The sequence below is a fragment of the Cyprinus carpio genome, chromosome A18 (genome assembly GCF_018340385.1).
Source record: "Cyprinus carpio isolate SPL01 chromosome A18, ASM1834038v1, whole genome shotgun sequence".
Lineage (NCBI taxonomy): Eukaryota > Metazoa > Chordata > Actinopteri > Cypriniformes > Cyprinidae > Cyprinus > Cyprinus carpio.
Window position 1 is genome coordinate 14,432,774 of NC_056589.1, and position 23,410 is coordinate 14,456,183.

Below are 23,410 nucleotides of genomic sequence, written 5' to 3' on the forward strand. Positions count from 1 at the left end.
AAAATCATAATTTCTTTAAAAACGTTAAAGGTTGATGGTGTTATCTAATGCAGTCAGTTTGATTTTATTCATATTACACAATATATTGGACTTAAATAGTGAACAGTACATTTGATAAACCATGTAATTAATATAATGTGAAGTACATTTTCTATAATTTTTAAAAAAAAATTTCATTTAATAATTTTTTTGTTTTTTTTTTGACAAGAGCTTTTTACATGATGGACTTTAATTAACATTTATTTATTTATTATGCATTTCAAATAGTATTTCCATTTTAAGTGTGTTTAAAATTAAGGGTGCTTACATCACACTTAAATTGCATGTATTTCATTTAATTAAAGAGTTGCAAAGACTAAAGTCTCAAATCCAAAGAGATATTCTTTATGAAAGTTGAGAATCGTCCACGCCCCCTGAAATGGCTTGTTCTAACACCCCCCCACATCTCTACGTCAGTATGTGGGAAGATTTGCATAATGCCGCCCAGATGTTCACGCAAAGAAAGAAGGTACCCCAAAAGTACCCCACCTTTTATTCTCGTTGTAGTATTGTTGCTGCCGCCGCCATTTTGTATAGATGCTGTGTGTTTCACTGTGCAAGCAAAACTACTTTGTTTGGCATTCCAAAAGAGGATGATATCCACTTCATCATGCCTGGGGCTGATCCATGCTGGTCAGTGTGCGCTGGCTGAGAAAGCGAAACTATCCGTGTTTTGCTGGTCACTGAGGAAATACATCACTTTGCACTGTGGATCGCAGAATGGGCTTTCATACAAATCATTGCAAAGTGGACAGAAAATTAAGTTTCGGAGTCCAGTAGTATAGCCCGGGTGGACCGTCACATGTGGTTGCCGCAAGCACAAGGTACGCTCCTTCGTAGAATCCGCCTCCAGCCTCTGCTCACTCAAGGCCACGGTGTGTGATGCTGTTTCACTGAGAAAGCGAAACTAATTTGTTTTGCCTTCCAAAAGAAGACACGACTAGAAAATTATAAGTTTATAATCACGTTTAATAATGGGTTTTATTATCAGTTTATGTCTTGTTATCAAAAGCTCGTGGTAGAAGACTAGGCCAGACAAGGCATCACAATGTGTTAATAGAGGCGTAACATTTTCCGTCACACCGCTGCATTTTGGACTACCTGCGCTTGAGGCATTCGGCCAATCACAATGCGCTGGATAGCTGGCCAATCAGAGCACACCTCGCTTTTTAAGAGGTGTAACATTTCCGTCAGACGCTTTAGATGACCTCGACGTGTTTCAGAAGGCGGGGCATAGAGGAGAAACAATCGTGTACAGTATGTGGAAAATAATGTGTTTTTTTTTTTTATCTTAAACCGCATAAACACTAAAATATGAGACTAAAATACCATTTTCATTGACTAAAACTAGACTAAAATGTCATCAGGTTTCGTCGACAAAACTAGACATTAAAACATAGCACAACATTTTCACAATATCAACTGATTTCATAAAACCATGGTTGTTAAATGTTAGCATAACATTTTCACAGTGTCCTGTGTGTGTTTGAGAGGAACTGATTTCATACAGCCAATAAAAATCACCTTGACACCAGCTTGTTAAAAATAACTGCAAACATAATTAAAAGTGGCATTAATTCTGAGAAAAGCTCTAACATCATTTGTTTGTAAATGCCTCTTAGGTTTGTTATATAATTAAATTACATAGATTTTAAGTGTCTGAATACATTTTGAGGCTGTTGAAGATACTGAAAGCTGCCATTATAAAAACCAGATGAAGATAGGTTTGTATGCCCATAATTTGTGGGTTAGATGTCCTGCATGTCGGGTGACTGCAGTAGTACAACTCTAAATGTGGCTAGTCTGACTACTACAGTTTCCTTTTGTCCTCTTCTCCCTCTTGTCTTTAAAAATGTCTCCTGTTTCAAATCCTTGGTCGTTTTTCTCTCTGCCACCTTCTCAATAATGAGAGCAGGGCCGAGTGAATATGGCCTCCTGAATGCTGCATCGGATGTCACCAAGCTGAGATGATGAATGAGAATGCTTTCAATGGCCTGTGTATGGGTGTAGAGTTCACCCTCAATTATGGCTGCTGGCAGCCAATAGGTTCCATATTATACTTCAGTGCTTCATGAGAGTTACAGAGCAGGGAGAGCGAGGAAAAAGAGAATTACATTTATTGGCACAGGAGGAAATGAATGTGGGAAGAAACCCAGATGAACATTTATAGCAAGTGACAAAAGTGAGACTGTTTTTAACTTTTGCCAACAGTAGATGTTGAACCAAGTTGGATTTATTATCACGCACATATCTTTCAACATTTGTTTCCTGAAGCATATCTTAGTCACCTGACCAACACGTTTTTGACTTTTAACGGGGTACCTGCATGTCTTTTATTTTATTTTGTTCTTGATGTTTTACAGGCCTGAAGGAGGAGATGAAGACTCTGAAAATAGATCTCCAGAAAAAACACTGTATGATCGAGAGCATGTAAATAAACTCCTGGAGTAAGTTATCATCTACACTATCAACACATTCACATTTAGACATGTTTTGAATATACACTAAAATTACAGTGCCTCCTATCCATTACAGTGCCATCTATCCATTTACGTTATTTCCAGACAGTATATTTAGCTTTTGACCCAAAGGTCTTCGAATCCACCTTTTTCCAATCTCACTTGTCGCCCTATTCCCACTGCATATCAGCTTGGAGAGCCATTTATTTTAAATAAAAAACGTATTCACAAAGTGGAAATAAAGTGTCTAACAGATGTGTAATAGTGGGAATAATGTGCCTAATGGGTATTTAATAGGCATATAATTTAAACTGGATGTGGTGTCCTTGCATTGATCCAATGCACTCACCACCAACTGTGATGCGTTAAGTTAGGAGCCTTTAAAAATATTGACAAGTAAGGTCCCATCCATTTATGATTTTAATAAATATACACTGAATATTTTGTTTCTGCAAATTGTTTTATAATGTACTACATCAATACACTGAAGTGCAAATAATGTCTTCCAGTATTTGCACTATACATAAACGGCATCTAACACTTAGTCAATCATCAAAAAACATCAATAACAACTTCATTCCATAACTTAACACACAAATACGGTTGCCCACACACACATTTTGATTATTCACAGGAGTGACAACCGCATTCTATAACCAAACCCACACCCGTACATTTTCAGGACTCAACTCTATTTTTTGGCAAAGCCCTGCTTTGTGAACAGATCAATACTGGACAACTAGTTGTCTGTCACATTATACAGTGCGAGAGAACAGCTCTGTGCTTCATATACGCATCTCTCTGAACATGCACATGTCGCAAGTTTTCATGTGTGGCTTCAGTACCTTGCAGAGACACAGATATGAGCTGGGTGTCAGAAGGTTTAGATCCAGTCGTTGTCCTCCACCAGAGCTACACCAGACAGTTTTGTGGTCAGCTTGCGACTCAAATGCTTGCACTTCATTGTGGTATAAAAGCTACCATGGATTCATTTAGATTTGATTAATGAAATTAAATGTGCCTCAGTTGAACTTTGGTTGTGTCAAATGGGATGAGACTTGGACAAAGAGTTTTAGACTGTGACATTATTCATGACACACACACACACACACACACACACACACACACACACACACACACACACACACACACACACACACACACACACACACACTATGTGCTAATATTATTGTCAAAGGCTGACACACTCCAGGAGCAGTACTCTGACCCAGTATTTTATCCTGACTTATCTAGGAATCAGCATTCTACTTCTGATAGCTCTTCATCATACAAACTACATCCAAACATCTCAGCATAGCTCACATTACAGCTCAATATAACACCATTATCTATAAAACACCCCCTCCACCCTTCTAAAATGATTTAATGTGTGTGGGGAAGGAGAAAGAGGAGCATTTTATGATTTGCTCAGTTGGGTAACAGCCATCCATCTTTCTCCCAGTCTGAGAGAAACTGTTTTGTATTACATTTGCATGCCAATGCCCCACCAAACAGTATAATTTATATAATCAAAGCAATGAGGATATCTTCCCTGCACGATGTGATGAATCTCCTTATGAAGGGAGTTTATTTATTTATTTATTTTTTTCTTGAGGTGCAGGAGGAGTGAAGACTTGTAAGCTCTGTGACCTGGCAGCGTGTGAGGAAGAAACATTTTTGTTGAGTCTGAGGTGTTGTTTCACCTCCCTCCTCTGAGGTTCATCGCATTACACACACTGACTCAACGCTGGCTCATACTCCTTTTATAATCTGTCACAACTTCTGTTTTTCTGGCTTCTTTTTCCATTTTGTGAGTGAAGGAGCCTCTCTCTGTTTCTCTGTCATTGAGAGCTGTCAGAACACTCCGTGGCAGGACAGTGTATGTGATGTGACAGTGGGAGAGCTGTGGTTGCTGTCAGGGCCACTCTGGCATTGACAGCTGTGTATGTGTGCGTGGGATGGGGCTCGTTGCATGCTGGTCCTTCCTGCCTTCTGTGCTAATTTACTTTGGTAGGTTGATAAACATATCTGATGCAACTGACAGGCCTCCATTTTTGTAAAAAACACACAGTATGTACATTCACGTAATTTTGGAGTCAGTAAGATTTTAATTTTTTAAATAAAGTTTTATTCAGCAATGATTAATTTAATTGATCAAAAGTGATGGTAGAAACATTTCTATTTTAAATCAGTGTAGTTGTTTTGAACTTTCTATTCATTAAAGAATCCTGATTACTGAAAATTAACACTGTAAAATAATAATATTAATAAAAAAAAACAAAAAAAAGGATCAGAAGTATCCCCATCTTACTTTTTTTTATAACCAAATGTTGGCAGCGGTGGTTGCCAGAATAATTTAGTAAAAAAAAAAAAAAAAAAAAAAAAAAAAAAAAACATCTGTAAAATGTAAACACTACATAAACAAACTGTTACATTTACAGTATAATACTATACTATAATAATGCCAGTGGTTAAAGAGGAAGCCTCATGATGAATAATGAAAAAGGTCATAGTAACACATAAATAATGAATTATACGTTGATTTGTTCTTTTTAGCTTCTAAAAACTGTACAATTTACAGTATTTTACTGTAAAGTTACATAAAATGTCCAGTTAGATTTTTTATAAGTTTTCCTGTATATGCTATGGGAATTTACTGTTAACCTATTAACAGTTTTGCTTTGTTTTGTTTTTTTATTTATTTATTTATTTTTCTGCAGGGTTTTTACAAGTTTTTACAGTTAAAATTACACTCTTTTTTTTTTTACATTGTATCATGGTTTTCACAAAAATATGAAGCACCACAATTGTTTTCTACATTAATAATATAAAATATTTCGTGTGAACCAAATCAGCATCATAGAATGATTTCTGAAGGATCATGTGACACCGAGACTAGAGTAATAGGTGCAAATACATTCAGTTTTACCATCAAAATAAATAAATTACATTTTAAAAATAGATGTTTTATTTTTATTTATTTTTTATTATTAAATAGAAACCATTATTTTAAATTATAATAATATTTAACAACATTAATGTTTTTACAGTTTTTTTTTTTTTTTTTTTGATCAAATAAATGCAGCCTTGGTGAGCGTAAGAGACATCTTTCAAAAAAATTAAATAATCTTACAAACCCTAAACTTTTAAATAGTAATTTATGAAAATATAATATATGGATCTCTATATTTGTGTTCTGTGTTCATGATCTAACCTTATTTAAAACATCCAAATGTCCCTTGATGCAACTTCTCATCAGGATAATTTACCCAAAAATTTATTTACTCACTGACTGAAAGTTGTTTTGTCTATAAATTGAAAGTCAGTGGGATCAGATGTTGTTTTGGACCCCTTTGGCTTTCATTACATCAACAAAACCATTCTTTAAAATGCAGTATCTTCTTTGGAACAACAAAAGGGTGAGAAAATGATGACAGAATCTACATGTTTGCCTGAACAATCCCTTCAACCTAATTTAAGTGATACAAACAAACAAGCCAAGAATAACACTTGAAATATTCAGCTTTCTCACTAAAGGCTCTCCAGTGACTTTGCTTTTTCAGGAGGAAACTTTAGATCTTTTGAATTAGATTGCACTTCAGCTTCTCTGAAACAGCATGACATGTGTGTGTGTGTGTGTGTGTGTGTGTGTGTGCAGATGTGTGTGCCAAAGCTTTGATATCTCCATTTCATGGAAGAAAGAGCAGTGTTTGAATGGAGCATGTGTTCCCATGACAACCACGCAAATTCTAACCCTATTTTAGACATGCATATCACATTTGCTGAGCTGGTTTGTTTCCGTGGCTATGCTGATACATGTCAGAAATAGTTAGGGAGTATTTAATTTACACCTGGGGTGACACAACACCAATGAGTTCAACCTGGGATAGAGAGTTGAAAAGAGCAAGACTGAAAAACATAAAGAGGATGAACACTTTTGTAAATGACCCTGACCTCCATCTGGTGAGATATGAAGTGATATAAAGTACAGTATGTAGCTAAGAAACATGTTGATATGCAAAACATTTCACTGGAACTTCTCAACTGAAGTACTGAACTCCTGGAGTTCAGATGTCACACTTATGATTTTGTCAAGATCCAACTGTATAGTGCTTGTCATGGTGTTTCTATGCAGTTGCTAAGCATGCTGTTGTGGGGTCGCTCAGGTGTCCTGGGTGGTTGCTAGGGTGTTGCTATTTTGTTTTAAAGACTGGGTAAAATATTGATATCTTTTGTTTAATTAATCACGATTTTCATTTAATTGGGGGAAAAAAACTTTTACTCTTTCATTTGGGTTTGTAAATAAACTGTTTGAATTTTATGTCTTGTAAACTCACTCTGAGCTTCTTTGATGTAAGATTTGGTAACATAAGTTGGTTAATGCATAATCTAACAATGAGCTATACGTTCGTTACTATATTTATTGATCTTTGTTAACATAACTTAGTAAAAATACAACTATTCATTGTTAGTTCCTGTTAGATTAGGTCCATTAAATGATATTAACTTACAACTTTGGATTTTAATAGTGTACTAGTAAATGTTGGAATTAACATTAAGATTAACTAAAGATTAATAAAGTGTTTTTCTTTGTTAGTTCGTGTTAGCAAATGGAACCTTACTGTAAAATGTTACCTTCGATTCTAAATGAAGTGAACACAAGTTTACTTCAGTTGGCCTCTGCATAACTGTTTTTGGTTGTGTTGACTATATCTGTTAAATAACATGCAATATACAAATTTTATAATATTTATTAAACTGTATATACTGTCACAAATTACATTTTCCCTCACACATATCAGTAGATGTGTTATTTTTGTCTGTACTTTGGGTATGTATATACATAAATTATATATTCCATTAACTTAATTTTCTACCTTTTTTTTGACTTAAATTTAAATCAGAATTGATTCAATAAATCTGTATCATTTCTCAACCATATTGGGTGATGCCTACTTCCAAATTTGCATTATTGTTATATTGTGGAAATTACTTTGTTCCCGTTTTCAAAGTCTGTGGGTATGTTTAACATTTTAGGAAGTGAATAGAAAAATAGCACACCTAGTACACAACAAGGTACATGATTTGGGGGATCATTCATATATGTAGCACAAATGGTGTATGCCAGAGTTCAGTGAAGTTTGATGAAATCCCTCACTCTAAGTATGAACAAAAGTGATTTATTTCCTTCAATTCTAATCCATTCTTTGGTAAAAATCCATTGTCTAGTGAGCATGTGAGAGTTACAGATTGCATACTTGTTTTCAGGTCCACTTGACCTGACAGCCATCATGTTTTTTATCCAAACAGAGACATCCATCCTTAGCATGTTAATCCCATAATAACTTTCTCTTTCTCTCTCATTCCCTTTTCCTCCCCGCCTCTCTCTTATCTCTAGTGTCACAAAGATCCAGGGGAAATAAAAGGTTATCTTGACCCACTGTCAGATAGCAGTGTGTCACAGAACTCAGCGAAACGTTCAAGCAACCATAATAAACAAAGGAAGAAAGGTCTTCACCAATCCTCTAAACACCATCACCTTCATGCTCGCTAGGAGATACCAGCTCAGCTGGGAGACACATACTCCCCTGATTTTCCTGATAGACTGGCGTTGAAGGAGCCAAAGGGGCTGTAGGGGAGTGTTGGCGTGAGAGGGTGAAAAATATTTGTGACTTGGGGTGGGCCGATGAGGGGATGCAGAAGGCTTAACAGTTGACAGACCACACCCACAGAGAATCTATACCATGCTGACCTTGAGAGAGAATTGGAGAAACTGGAGAATGAGGGAATGAGATAATGAGAAATGAGAATGACAGGCTGATTGCTATTTAACTTAGCAATGCAAGGATTTCTCTGCTATGTTGTTCTTAACATTTGACCAGGAGCTTGGTCTGGTATAGATGTTTTGCAGAGGGCAAGACAAGAAGAAAGAGAGAGTTTCTGTTTATTAGAAACCAGGCCAAGACATGCAAGGTCTTTGCTTATGTCCTGATCGACAGGAAGGTTGATCTGAGAGCCAGAGAGAGATTTTGTCTGAAGAGCCATGTGTGTGAAGTTATCTGGGTTGAGTGCTTGTGTGTGGGTGTGAGTGGATCAGATTTGACCTCCATTGCAGGGACGAGGAAAGCACCAACACATTACTTACCAATACTAATAATTATTTGCATGTTAAGGCAGATGAAGGCAGAGTTCTATACAATTTATAATATTTTGTCTACGTAAGTTAAACATACAGTCTAAAACTGAAATCAGTAATTTTAAGGCAAGACAGTTTAGGCAAAAACATATTTTTGGTCATTGTTGAGATTTGGGCTATTTTGCTTCTGTAACTTGTCTTCCTTCAGACTATTAAAATGAAAACATATAAAATACACATTTAAGTGTTTTTTATTTTATTTTATTTTATTTTATTTTATTTTATTTTATTTTATTACACTTTATCTATTGAGTCTGTAGATGTCAATACATATTGCTTTCTAAACATTTTTTAAATTTTTTTATCATAAACGGTGACAAAATTCTCAACTTGAGTAGCTGTTACTTACACCAAACTTTCCAGTTTTATTCACAGAATAATAAATAAATAAATGAGAATAATTAAAATATAAAAATAAAAAAGCAACACCAAAAAACTCCACTAGATCACAAAATAATGGTTTGTTCATATATCATATTTCTGATTTATATACAATTTTATTCCTATATATATATATATATATATATATATATATATATATATATATTTATTTTTTTTTTTTTTTTTTTTTTTTTTTTTTTTTTTTTTTTCTGGTTACATGAAAGAAATGAAAGAAAAACGAGCATGTACATGTGTAGCAAATGTGTGGATGTTGCATGACACAATTGCTAGACTTGAATGCAGAAATTGAGAATGTCATGGTGAATTAATGAGTTGAAGCACTGACAGAGTGATAGACACTCATGTAAACACTGTCTGGCACGCATTAAACGGATGCACGCTCATACACACACAGGCACACAAAAGCCCCCTGTTAGCATATTAATAGTTTCACTTAGCCAGACTTTGACTTGTGGCAACAAAGTTTGATCCACTTTGCAGATGATTCTGTTATGACATGAAGAGCCAGTCTATCTGACGTGTTTATGTATGAGTAAATCTGAACAATAATATAATTACGTGAAAAAACTTGTCTGTAAATGGTAGTGCATAAAATACTTGAGGATTAGTGGAAATGTGTGAATACCATTCAAATAATTGAAGCCACAAACTCCAGTGATTAGTTCTTCCTTACTGGCACTGATCATAATAACATAATATCACTTGGTGCCATTATTGCTTTTATTCTGTGTTTTATTAGACTCCCACATCCACTCTTGTCACTTCTGTGCTCAAGTTTCACATTATTATTCAAACTAGTACAAAGGGATATAAAAAAATCACTTAATATCTGTATGTCAGATTGTGTTTCCATCTCTTTTCCACCTGCTTTCTTTCTTTTTCACCTTCTCCCTCTCACTCAGTGAGATTTCAACACCCATTATACCCTCGATGGTACCTGTTAACTTCACACGTGGACATGCCCTTGGCTACACTCGTTTACACATCATTGTTTAGCTGCTCACGCTGAGTTGCTGGTGTTAGAAGAGGATGCCAGAGGGACATGCTTGGGTGACTTTTTTGGGAAAGGGGAATTTTTTTCAGTATCTCTCGCGCTCACAGGCAATAGAGGAAAGAGGGAACAGATGTTAGCGGCCGCTGTTTTAAATAAAAACACATCTTTGTTGTCTTGCAGGATACAGTCCTTGGAGAAGGAGGATCTGCGAGTATTGTGGAGTGAACAGACGGCTGCCATTGAGAGGTACAACCATAGGAAAGAAAAATCACAAATATCTCAATGTCACAACACAGTTGATATTAAAGTCAAGATATTAAAGTCTGCAACCATAAGCAGAGGTCGGAATTCTGTTAACAAATATAATGGGGAAAAAAGAATAATAAATTATTTATGAAATAAAATTGTATAAATTAATTAAGTTATTTTTATTAACTTAAAAAAAAAGAAAGAAAAAAAGTAATGTTAGCTATAATAGTCACTTTCCAAGTTTTATATGTTGGCAGCTAATTCTAATTCTATTTTTAAGTTTTCAAATTAAAACATCAGAGACAAAGTTGAAGTAAATAAAGATACAATGACAAAATATAATTTTCCTCTGAGAAGAGAAAAACAGTGGTTTCTCAGATTTGCACAAATACTGAACTCACATGGACCAGTAAGATATAAATAGAGGCATGCTGAGCTTCTTTGGTCACATTTGGTCTGTTTTGATTGATGTCAGGGTTCACTAAACTGTGCACAACCATGAACTATTGTGTATTTGTTTGAATAGGGTGTGTTCATGAATTTGTGTATGTATAGACAAACACACAATATAGTGTGGTGTATGTGTGTTTATGTGTGGCGGAGACAGAGTTTGTTAGTGTCTCGTCAGTCATCTTTAAGTGTCTCAGTGGATTGATGCACATTCCTGGATGTGGTTTGGAGTGCTGTGTGCTGTTATGCTGATAAACAAAGCCTGAAAAGACCTGAAAGTGGTCTCTAAAGAGACCTCAGACACAAAGAAACACTGGCAAATTCCACAAATTCCATTTTCCCTTTGCAGGCATTAAGCATGTTTTTAAAAATATCATCATTTGGACTGGTTTCTACAGCATGGATAGAAGACAAGTTAAATTTCATTTGATACACATAAAGCTACAAATTCTTTTTCTTTAATTTATTGGGAATATGTGTTCATGAGTGCTAAAAACTGTGTCCGAAACTAGCTAGCCCTACTGATTACCTGTTTTTTTTTTCTTTTACTTAAAATTTAATATTTTTTCCCCCTTTTTTTTATTATTATTATTATTATTATTATTATTATTATTATTATTATTATTATTATTATTTTAAACGTACACCATCCTTCAAAAGTTTGGGGTTAGTAAGATGTTTTATGTTTTTAAAACATCTCTTATATTCTCCAAGACTACATTTATTTGGAATTTCAAAAGAACCGTGCTCACTTCAAATGGAAATCTTTTATAACATTATAAATGCCTTTACGAAATAATATTATTATTAATAATAATAATTAAGTTATTTTTGTAATAAGGCTGCAAAAATTGCAACTTGGAAGTAAAATTAACAGGAAAGAGAAGTTTGAAGTTTGCAGCCAGTTTCGGGCTTTGCTTTGTACTTTATATGTGGAAAGTGTCTGGTATTACAAAAGGAGGATAAAGGAGAAGACAGAGATGAGAGAAAGGTGAAAGAGGATCTGATGCCTTCAAGCTTAGAAAGTAGCATGTATGTGAGTGATGTTCTGAACTCTGAGGTCTTATGCCCTCTCCCTTCTCTCCATGTATCACAGCTCTGTTTCAGACGGAGTGATATTGTATAGATATTAAATTTTGTAATGTGTCAGCAGGCTTAAGCTACGTTTGAAGCTCTGTAATGGCAGATGGAAGCACTTCCCACTCACGTGACTTCGGGTTTCAGAGCCTCACATACACACACACGCTTCACATCTCGGTTTTCAAAGCTCCTTTAATTTTTACCATCCCTAAGGAGCCACGATATCTGCGAAGTAGACTCATATGTCACAGGCGCTAATGATTTATTCTGATGACAGATATCAGACTGAACCAACTTTAAATCTGACCCCTGTCATCTTTAGCCATGGTTCTCACTCTTCCATACTTAAAAAGTATGAAAGAGTGAACCCCACCGCATCCCCCCCCACCCCAACTCCGCAACGCCCACAGAGAAGCCCATGTGCTCCCCACATTGCTTTCATTTTGTATATGACTTTATAGTGAACATATGTTAAGCTTCAGCATTTCATTTATTGTTTAGGCATTCCAAAGCAGCCAGTGTGTACTTTGGGAAAATGTTTTATCCACAAAATTCAAGCATACAAAAAATCCACAGATGTGAGCATGCCTGTGGAATGGCGCTTATCTTTGTCAGACTTAGGGACATTTTTTTGTTTTTCTGTGCCTGGTTCCTCTTAGAGGAGCCCAGTCTTAGGGCCGCCGCAATCTACATTTCTAGGACCCTAGTTGTTTTGTGACAGCATACATAAGGCAGTATTCCTATCAAATACTAACAACTTATATTCCACCCAAATAAATACTTTTTTTGGAAATTCAACTTGATTGTTAAGAGGTTAGAGTAAAGGTACGGTCAGTTTTTTTATGGTACATTTGCCATTGTTCAGTGATTTTTTTTGCTGGACAAAATCCAGCCGTTCCAACGGGAATACATGCAATCTGAAATTTATTTGAGAGTGAAAGATTATCCATGCATATATTGCATCGGGTCCAAGTTGGTCATCGCCTTTACCAACAGAAACCTGCTGGGTTTGAAAGTGACTAATGTGTGAACTGTGCTTCATACAGTACATTACTACACTACTGACAATAGACAATGGGCCTTTTTTTCACCACGAACATTTATAAGAAACAAAGTGACTTGTTAACTGATGCAGGTTAAATGGTTTCATCAGTAGGTTGCAATAAGTGACTGTCTTTATGAGTTATTCATTGAATAATTTTATTTCAACCAGTTAATTCAGAAACATGGATTAATTTACAAGTGAAACAAGGGACTACTATAATAAACCAGTCACTGAATGTTTAAATTAACTGATTAATTCAAACAAGTAAATTATTTCAACAATGAAACAACAAGCTTAGAGATTGATTGAGCAGTGGTTGATTCAGCTTTTACATATTTTGTAAACTTTTTCCTTGGGAGAGTAAAAAAAAGAGAGTAACTGCCAATATTGTATATAGTAATATTGTATTTTATTATTGTATATAGTAATATATTGTGTATATAAACTTCTTGTATGTTAGTGTAAATGTAGGCCTATATTGCTGTTGAAAAGTTTGGAGTCAGTAAGACTTGTATTGTATTGGTTTGTATTGTATTGGTTTCCACAAAAATATTAAGCAGCACAACTGTTAACCCAATGTTTGTTTGTGCTCATGATTTGTTTTACCATAGCAACATGTGCTAATGCCAACTCTGTTGGAAACAACTGTGAATGTTAAGAAATGAAGAATGAAGATCTGCTTAGACAACCAGCATGTCATCATCCAAAACACAACATTTATCTTTTCAGCAAGGTAGGGTGTATGTAGGCAGTTTGCATTGAGGCAGCACTCTTGGTTTCGGAACAGAACTATTTATTTTGTGTGAGCGCAGATGTGTGCAGATATCTAGATTTCATGTGGATGTAAATGGTTGCATGTGTCATGAGTCATTGTGTTCATACTTTCCCCTGAAGGCTGTCCCAGAGACCTGAGGGAGAAGGAGGAGAGCTGGTTGTCATGTCAACAACAATGCAAGTCCATGCAGGAGCAGCTGTTGTCGTGCCAACAGAAACAGGAGGTGGTGACCCAGAGACTACAATGGGCAGAAGGTGAGATGAAGGACCTGAGAGTGGCCCAATCCACTTTACTGCATGAGAGGTCTGTTAGACAAACACACTCAATACTCACACTCTACAGCAACAGAGAATAAAAAGTGTTGCTTGCTTTACACAAATACATGTGTGCAGCCACACTATAGCTATTAACCATTTTTTTCTTTAAATTGCAAGAAAAATTGCATCCCTCCGTCCCACCTGCTCCTCTAAATAGTCTGTAAGCATGTTGGGACCTGTAGGATATGACTCACTGTTTGCTACGTTGTTTCCTCTCTATCTATCTTCATTTGTAATGGTAAAACAAACCACCAAAAGCTGTAACCCAGAAACTCATGCAAGAAACATGCTAACAACATGTTAATCATGCTAGCAAGATGCTAATCTTATCTAAACAAGCTAGAAACTATCTAAACTTTCAAACTTCAAGCTTTTACAACTGCTTCAAACTTTTTAGCCAAGGCTTTTTCAAGCCAACTTCAAAGTTTGTTTGTAACCTTTACTCATCTAGCTTTAGGCTATGTTTACACTAGTGTGTTTTCATTTTAAAATGCATAACTTCTGCAATATGCCTTTCATTTACACTTCTCCAGGGTTTTTGACCCTCGAAAATGGAGACTTTCAAAAATGCTGCAGACCCTGTTTGAGTTTAACAACTGCAGAAGTGTAAACGGACCAAAACTGAAACTTTTGAAAATGATGGTGTGGATGCCCACATTCGCTCTGCTTATCTTTGATGACCTTGTAAAGGTGTGCTTAGAGCAATTGGCAACAAAGATGTCCTTGCTTTTCCTCTGCATTATGCTCATTGTTGTACCTGCCAGTGACTAGCAACCAACTGTATACACTTTAACGCGCATACCCAGTGTGCATGAGTGGTCATGTGACATGCTTTTTTCAGTTGTGTAGTGTGGAGATTTACTCTTCTCCAGGGTTTTTGACCCTAATAAATGGAGACTTTCAAAAATGCTGTGGACCCTGTTTGAGTTTAACAACTCCAGAATTGCGTTTCAGTGTAAACGGACCAAAACTGAAACTTTTGAAAATGATGGCGTGGCTGCCCACATTCGCTCTGCATATCTTTGATGACCGTGTAAAGGTGTGCTTAGAGCAATTGGCAACAAAGATGTCCTTGCTTTTCCTCGGCATAATAATCTTTGATGACCGTGTAAAGGTGTGCTTAGAGCAATTGGCAACAAAGATGTCCTTGCTTTTCCTCTGCATTATGCTCATTGTTGTAACTGCCAGTGACTAGCAACCAACTGTATACACTTTAATGCGCATACCCAGTGTGCATGAGTGGTCATATGACATGCTTTTTCAGTTGTGTAGTGTGGACGGAGATTGTTTCTGAAATGCAGAGAAAATTCCTGTGAAGATGAAGATAGTTTTCATTTTAAAATTCCATCATTTAAAATGCACTAGTGTAAACAGGGCCTTAATTTGAGCACCACATTTTTAGAACACAGTGTCATGCATGAGATGCTGCAAAAGACGTGCGAGTACATGTCATTCTAAGAATGCATTAAGTTGGAAAAAAAAATCCAAAAAAGCTTTTTTTTTTAAATGTCTTTTGAAATAGCATTGATTTTCATTCCACTGGCCTGCTCCTCAAGTTATCAAATGCAAAAGAACCTTTAAACCATAATTTTTTTTTTCATACCAGTTCCCTGCATCTCTTGTTTTTACACTGAAAAAAGTGTTTTTCATTCCACTGCGCTGACTTTCAGTTGTTTTTTTGTATGTTAACCTGCGCTAGACTGATGTTTTTGACTATTGTGCTTTTGCAGCATCACACACTTTACACTACATTAAAAAAACACAACACTCAAGTTTAAAGTATTTCAGTATTTTTTTTAAAAAAAGAAAAAAATCCCATATGTAGACCTTGCATTTTTTTTTCTTCTTCTTCTTTTCTTTTCTTTTTTCCTTTTTTTTTTTCATTCCACTGCCCTGCATCTTACATTCTGTGTGAATGGCCCCTTAGGGGTTTAGGTCTCTAAACCCCTCTTCTTCACAAAACTGTTTTCTATTTCACCTTCTATTGTTCTTTTCCACCTGTTCATCAGTAATTGCAACTCAATCCACATTTGTAGTCTTATTTATAAGTGCCTAATTACATCAATGGCCACCTGTGTCTTGAGTTTATGTGTTTTTCTCCCTTTCAGTGGGCATTTGTTACATCCCAGCTGTTTGAATGTTTGGATGTCTTATGTTGTTTGTATATAAGCCTCTGTCCCGAAGGTCTACCTGTCTGTTAGCAACCAACAGCACAGGCATTTCTTCCTTTCGCTTACAGTGTTACGTTTAACTGTTTACACCTCAGATGTTGTATGGGCTAATAGTCTTGTTGCCTACCTTGTTGCTATCTCACTGAATTCTCACAGCTGGTTTGATCAAAAAAGTCCCTATTCCTCTTTATAAGCCTGTGTATTTCCAGTCTGAATACATTGTCAATCCCTTATAATCAACTGTGAACTAAATGTGAATAGTGCTTGATTGTGCAAAAAAAAAAAAAAAAGATTCTGGGTAATTTACTAGGATGTTTGTGGTGGTTGCTATGGCATTCCAAGGTCATTTCTAAGGTGTTCTGAGTGGTTGCTAGGATATTGTTAGATTGTTGCAAGGATGCTAAGATGTTCTGTGTAATTACTCTGGAGTTTTGGGAGGTTGCTATGGCATTGCTAGTAATAGGTGGCCCATATGACACATTAGGCTCACGAGAGTCAAATGTCTGGCCCACAGCCCTGGGCTGAAGTCAGATGTTTATGTCAGTGTAACACCACTGTAACCAAAGCAGCATCACTGTAAACATGCACCGTGTCTACACCGGACACAAGAGGCAAAAGCAAATAGAACCCATTATAATCAGTGAGGATGTCTACACTGGATGTGGTGTGACATATAATGATGAGTCTCAGATGATAAATTGATGCTCTGTTATGTTTCTGACACACCTCATGCATTTGTGCTACTTTAGCTTTGGCATGTCCAGTGTAGAAAGCTGGACTGAACAATTTGGAATGGACTGTTATTTTTCCACACAGTGTATATGCAGCTGTTGTTTATGCACACAGGCTATGACAATCTGTAAAACTGATAACATCAAGCATCATATCAGTGCATTGAATAACAACTTTTTTCATTGAATTATGAGTAGATTTTGTGTGTGTGTGTGTGTGTGTGTGTGTGTGTGTGTGTGTGTTCAACAAGCAAAGTTGTGTAATGTTGTGTTCCTGTATAGTAATAACATGTTCATAATACTGTTCATAACACTAACACTAACAGTTATTATTATGAGCTCAGTCTTTTTTGTATGCTTTTGTGAACACAAAGAACATTCAATTATACAAGAAATAATACACCAGACCTGAAAATACATGAGAGAACCCCAAACAGGCATGAATTGTTGCTTATCCGGTCACACAAATCATACACCAGAAACCAAAGAAATGCAGCAGATTCCACATACATGTTCATATACATTAAACCCAATTATTCATCAGTAGTGATCTTCCTATTACTCCAATATGAAATAAAAGTGTTTTAACACATTTCTAGAGGGATATATTTGACTTTAAAGGAAAATAAAATTATATCTACCAACATTTTACAGCCATATGACGAGATAGATTTTAATCTGTCATTCACCTCAACAGCTCAGCTGGAGCTGACTAGAGAATGGCTGACATAACTCACTCATTCTAACTCACTTACAACTAGAACTCTCATCACCTGTAGGTCTCCAAATCCACTCTTCTTAGGCACATTTATTACCTTTACATTTAGCAGATGCTTTTATCCAAAGCGACTTACAGTGCATTCAGGCTATACATTTAGCCTTTAGCGCTGCAAACGCAATGCTTTACAACTGAGCTACAGAAAAACACTGAGCAACAGGAACATTATTACACATTAACAATGAACATACTGAAATTGTTTTACAACTAGAACAGGCATTTTGGCACAGTTCATAATTAATTCCTTTTTCCCATGCTATACTGTTAAAAAATGGCCCTTGGTAAAAATAAATAAATAAACACAAATTGAGTATTGCTAGGTGATTCTGTGTGGTTGCTAGTGTATCGCTAGGTGGTTCCCAGGGCATTGTTAGGGTGTTCTAAATGGTTGTTAGAGTGTTTTAGAGGATTTATTGGATGTTCTGGGTGATAAATATTCAGATCAGATATGGGCAAGAAAATGCTGGTCAGCTCATTGGTCACTGATGAGAACAACTAGAACCTATCACAGCAACAGTACAATATTATCTGTCTTTGCAAGCATGCCTGTTTATGAATGTTTTCTAGCTGCACAGCTGCAGCATGCAGTGTTCTTTACTCATAGTAGTCCACTCCTACCACATTCTTGTTTATTATTGCAAATACAGTTTATCAAAAATCGTCCTTCAGTTGTCAAGTGCTCACCTAGTCAAGTTCTATTCAACACCTTTCAATATCAGCCCAAGGCAAACACTTGATTTTCTAAAAAATGTTTGATTTAGTTGTTGAGCAGCCAAACTGATTTTCAGACATGGGCTTTTTTAGGCAGCCTCATACTTGTGCTGCAGGTGAGGTGGGGTCAGAGGTCACAGGTGTCTGAGTAATGAGATGGAAATGAGCATTTAAGCTGTCATCCTTTGAGGAACAAGGATGTCAGACTGAGCGCAAAAACAGAGCTTGATAAGATAGTTTGAGGGGAAAATGCAGGTTATCCTCAGAAGCAGTAATAAATCTCAAATACCAGCAGAAAAAAAGTAAAACTAGATGTAGACAGGCACAATCATTATAGCTTTCATTTTGATTGTATATAAACTGAGCTGTTTCTGTATTATGTTTGACACTGATTCTAAGCAGGGGTGTTTTTTCCAAGGAACTGGGAGGCAGTGCAGCCTCAAAAATGTGGGGAAAGAATTACATTGAAATCTACTGCTGTAAAGGCCCCGTACTCTATCTTCTCTGGACTGCTACATAAGGATGAAGCTGATGGTTCAGAAGCATCAGTGATAAAATAAGAACAAACACAAATTACAAGCACAGATAAACAGAACAAACAGGTGCTTCAGAAGAGCTCTTCAAAGGCTTTTGTTTAGATCTTGACAACAAGAAATAGGTTGTGACAAGTCAAACCATAATCACAGTTTAAAACTGATGACAAACAAGAAGAGAGAACAATATTGGGAGGTTTTTCTGTTAGCGATGTCTACTGCCTGTACATGGCAAAAATTTTCTTAATTCGTAGTTAAAATGTCTAGTCCTTAAATTATTAATTGATTAGAGAATGTATCTTTAATAAAAACACATTTTGTTCTCTTATATTTTATTCATACATGCTGTTTTAAAGTTTGGGGTCAGTAAAATGATTTAAATGATTTTGAAAGAATTCTAAAAGTACATTAAAAACAATATATTATGATGATTTAAAGTTACTGTTTTCTATTTTAAAATGTAATTTATTCCTGTGATGACAAAGCAGATTTTTCAGCGGTCATTACTTCTGTGTCACGAGATTCTTCAGAAATTGTTCTAATATTCTGATTTGCTGCTTAAGATACATTTCTTGCTGCTTGATATTATTATTATTATTTTTTTTTTTTTTTCAGGGTTCTTCGATGAATAGAAGTTCAAAAGAAAAGCATTTATTTGAAATCGAAATCTTTTATAAAGATGTAAAAGTCTGTATTGTTACTTTTGATGAATTCAGTGTGTCCTTGCTAAATATAAGAATTGAGTTCTTTAAGATAAACATCTTACTAACCCAAACATCTGAATGGTAGCATATATTTTATTATTTTCTCTTCTCACTGATTAAAAATATTTCTATGAAAGCTAATAGATAACTATTATTTATGATGGGAGCCTTTTTTTTTCAGGCAATTATCGGAAAGACACCCTTAAAGGCCTTTACAGCTCGTTATAGTTCAGTCAGGGCACTGATCAGGGAGTCGGCCATTTTAAGGGCTGTCTCAATCACAATATCCTTCCAGTGCATTGGAACGTTCTTCCTGAAAAATCCCACAATGCACCGCAAAAACCATGGCGCATCAATGCCCATATTTCTCAAGCATAAAACACACAAGACAGCTCAGTGTATATAATGGCTTGCAATAAACCATTTATTATTATTATTATTATTATTATTATTATTATTATTATTATTATTATATGTAAGCCTTAACACACATCGGTAGACAGGTAGTAAACATATTAACATTTATGATTAGTAATTGGATGTAATGTTGTAAGAACATGTAACAGAACAATGTATATAACTATTTAACTAACTTAACTGTCCCAATGTGTAGTGAGCCACTGTTACCAGTGCCTGAATTTGTGTACATGATATACTGATTTGAGAGCTTGAGAGATTGTCAGCTCATTGAGATGCACACCTTTATTAAGCTGGTTCAGTTGTGTTCAATCAGGGTTGGAGCTTAACTCTGCTGGACAGTGGCCCTCCATGAACAAGTTTGGACTCCCCTGAATATCCGGTCAAAAAGTCCCCAGGCAAGTTACCTCTCCTCTCACTCTTAGAATGGGTTCTTGGAACAAATGCAGAGTTTCTTTGGGGAATGCAAAACTTTTTCCAAGAGAATGCAATACAATACAGATAAGCAATACAATATTTGACAACCAGAATGTGTTGAATACATGGTTTCATTTTGATCAGTTTATCTATTATTGTATCTTGCCATTCAAATTCTTATCCTTTTTGTAAAATGTTATGTTTGACAAGTGTGTTTGTGGAAGATTTATATATTTAAAATTAATCCACTTGTTTTGATGTTTTGTTATCTAATGCAGTGATTTTCATGGCTTTTGGACCCAGTGTATTTAAATTTTATGTATTCCCTTTGAACACTGAATATACAAATATAGCTTTTCTATTCAGTCCATAGCATTGCTATCCCAGAGAACCACCAGCACATACTCTTTCTTTTCATTCTGTCCGAAGTTTAGTATAGTTATTTTTTGTTTGTTTGTTTTTTATTATTTGAATTATTATTTTTTGTTTTTTTATTATTATTATTATTTTTGGGGGGGAGGGCTGAGGTCTGCCCTCAGCATGCTAGTATTAAGAGGAATGCTGTTTTATTTAGTGCAAATTACAATTAAGACCCGCCGGTTTCCTGCCATTAACACAGTCATGCATCCAATTCTAGGTGGAAGTGGTCTCTTACTGTCAAACACACACACAAACTCTCTTTATCACACACACTAAGATGCTTTCTTTCTCACACCCACACACACACCGACACAAACCCTGCTGTGTTCTCTCACACGCATTTTGTCTGCACTCTGGGCTCCATGAAAAACATGGTGGCCTTGGTCATGCCCGACTAAAAATACGTGGCATGCCACCATCCCCTTCTTTGTTGTCTGTAATTGCTCTAACCATTTTATTCAACTGCTGACAGTTCAATATTTCACAACACACAGCATCAGGGGCATTTCCTCCAAGGAGGCAAGGGAGGCAATGTCTCCTCAAAATAATAGATGAGAAAAAAATAAATAAACAATACAACATTACAAAATAGAACAATAAAAAGTGTGTAAATCACTTAAAGAACATTGTCCAACAGCGACACCAGCAGGCAGGGCACATTAAGACTGTAAGGGGCCTCTGGGCTTTACCTCATGAGGGACCCTTCATCCACCAGAACTGCAGCCTACAGACCTAGGTCTTTCATATAAAATATACAAAATATCATTAACTACACATGTGCACACAGTACGACATATTTTACTCAGATATCTACATATAAAAACGTGTAACATTAAATTGTACTTGTTAACGTTGGTTAAATGCATTATGAACTAACATTAAATAAGGAACATAGCAGGAAGGTAAATTACTGAAGGTAAAAGGTTCATTGATTCACGCCTTCACATAAGGTTTCTGTGCACATTGATTTTTTCCTTCACAAATATGGCTTTCACAAATCTTACTTACACATGGATTTTTTCTATCATTAATAGGAATACTTAAAATCACAACAACCAAGATAAATAAATGATGTAAAATACTGTTAATCATGACAGTTATTTTTGACAGCTACTGCAATAAGCAGGCTAATATTAATGAGTAAAACCTTTGTAACATGCTTCAGTACTTTTTTAAGTGTTCATCATCAGAATTGTATTAATAATTTTTAATTAAAATTAAGGCCACTGACTGGACAATAAGACGGATTTATTTTGAAGTAATGCAGTGTTGGGTGCTGTCTTAGAGAGGCGACTTTTCGTGTGCATGCTTCAGGTGTCAGTCAGCGTGAGTAACGCATTGAGATCTTTTTCGTGGTTTAGACTATTGCGCTTAAAAATCTAGTTTTAACATCAAGCATGTGCTGCATTATTTTCTCATTAATGCATGTTCTTTTTGAAAAAAAGAAAATGTGCCAAAATATCTTGCTTTAAAGAAGAACAGTCACCTCATTATAAAAAAAATTAAATATTTTCAGGCATCACCGGGCCCCCCTGTGCACTTGTTAACATGTTTTTTGACCTTGTATGCATGTAAACCTGTTTTAGGAGACACATAAAACAATATTAGCTACCTTAAAAATGGCATTATAAGGGCACTTTAATGAAAAAACAGTTGTCCATTGTTAGTTCATGTTAATTCACAGTGCATTAACTAATGTTAACAAGCACAACTTTTGATTTTAATAATGCATTAGTAAATGTTGAAATTAACATTAGCTAAGATGAATAAACGCTGTAGAAGTATTGTTCACGCTTAGTTTTTGTTAACTAAAGTAGTTAACTAATGAACCTTATTGTAAAGTGTTATCTTTAGGTTTAGTTAACAGTAACAACACTGCTCTGTTGTGTTAGGTCAAGGATGCATTACAATTTCTGTAATTAATAAATTCAGTAGACTGAATTCCAGTTCATGGATTAACAGCACAAATACTAATCTGATTCTCAGTAGAACTTTATTTGACCTTAACCCTTATTTAACCCATATACAGATAAAGGCTTTTCTCCAGCAGAAACAGACAAACAAATAAAAAAACAAGAAACAGCAATAAAAAGAGAAAATAATATAAAACTATACATAAAAAAAAAAAAAAAAAAAAAAAAAAAAAAAAAAATATACATACATATATATATATATATCTCAGGAGCTGATTAACAAATACCAGAGTGAAAAACAGCAACTGAAAAAGGTACAAATGACTGACCATGTGACATCTACGTCTTGATCATGGATAAATTAGTTATTGGGGTTTCAAATGGTAAAACCCCAAGAAAACATCATGCATACTTATAAAAATGTACTGACAATCTTTACAAACTTTAAAAAAATAATTAAGATGTGTATTTTCAAATGTATGTGGTAGAGGAAAATATGTGTTTTTGCTTGGTTACACCACATTTAGAGTGATGAAATCAAACCTTCTCTTGAAAAATAGATGTGGTACAAAATATATGAGGAAAGTTACAGATGGAGTTTTTATCACC

General features: G+C 35.5%; 1 long non-coding RNA gene across 1 annotated transcript; it reads left to right on the plus strand.

The window, feature by feature from the left end:
- Positions 1-1,733: 1,733 nt before the first annotated feature.
- Positions 1,734-14,115, plus strand: LOC122148671. The gene is made up of 4 exons (XR_006162545.1): positions 1,734-2,486; positions 10,271-10,336; positions 13,526-13,647; positions 13,809-14,115. It is a non-coding gene; the product is annotated as an uncharacterized LOC122148671 (long non-coding RNA).
- Positions 14,116-23,410: the final 9,295 nt, after the last annotated feature.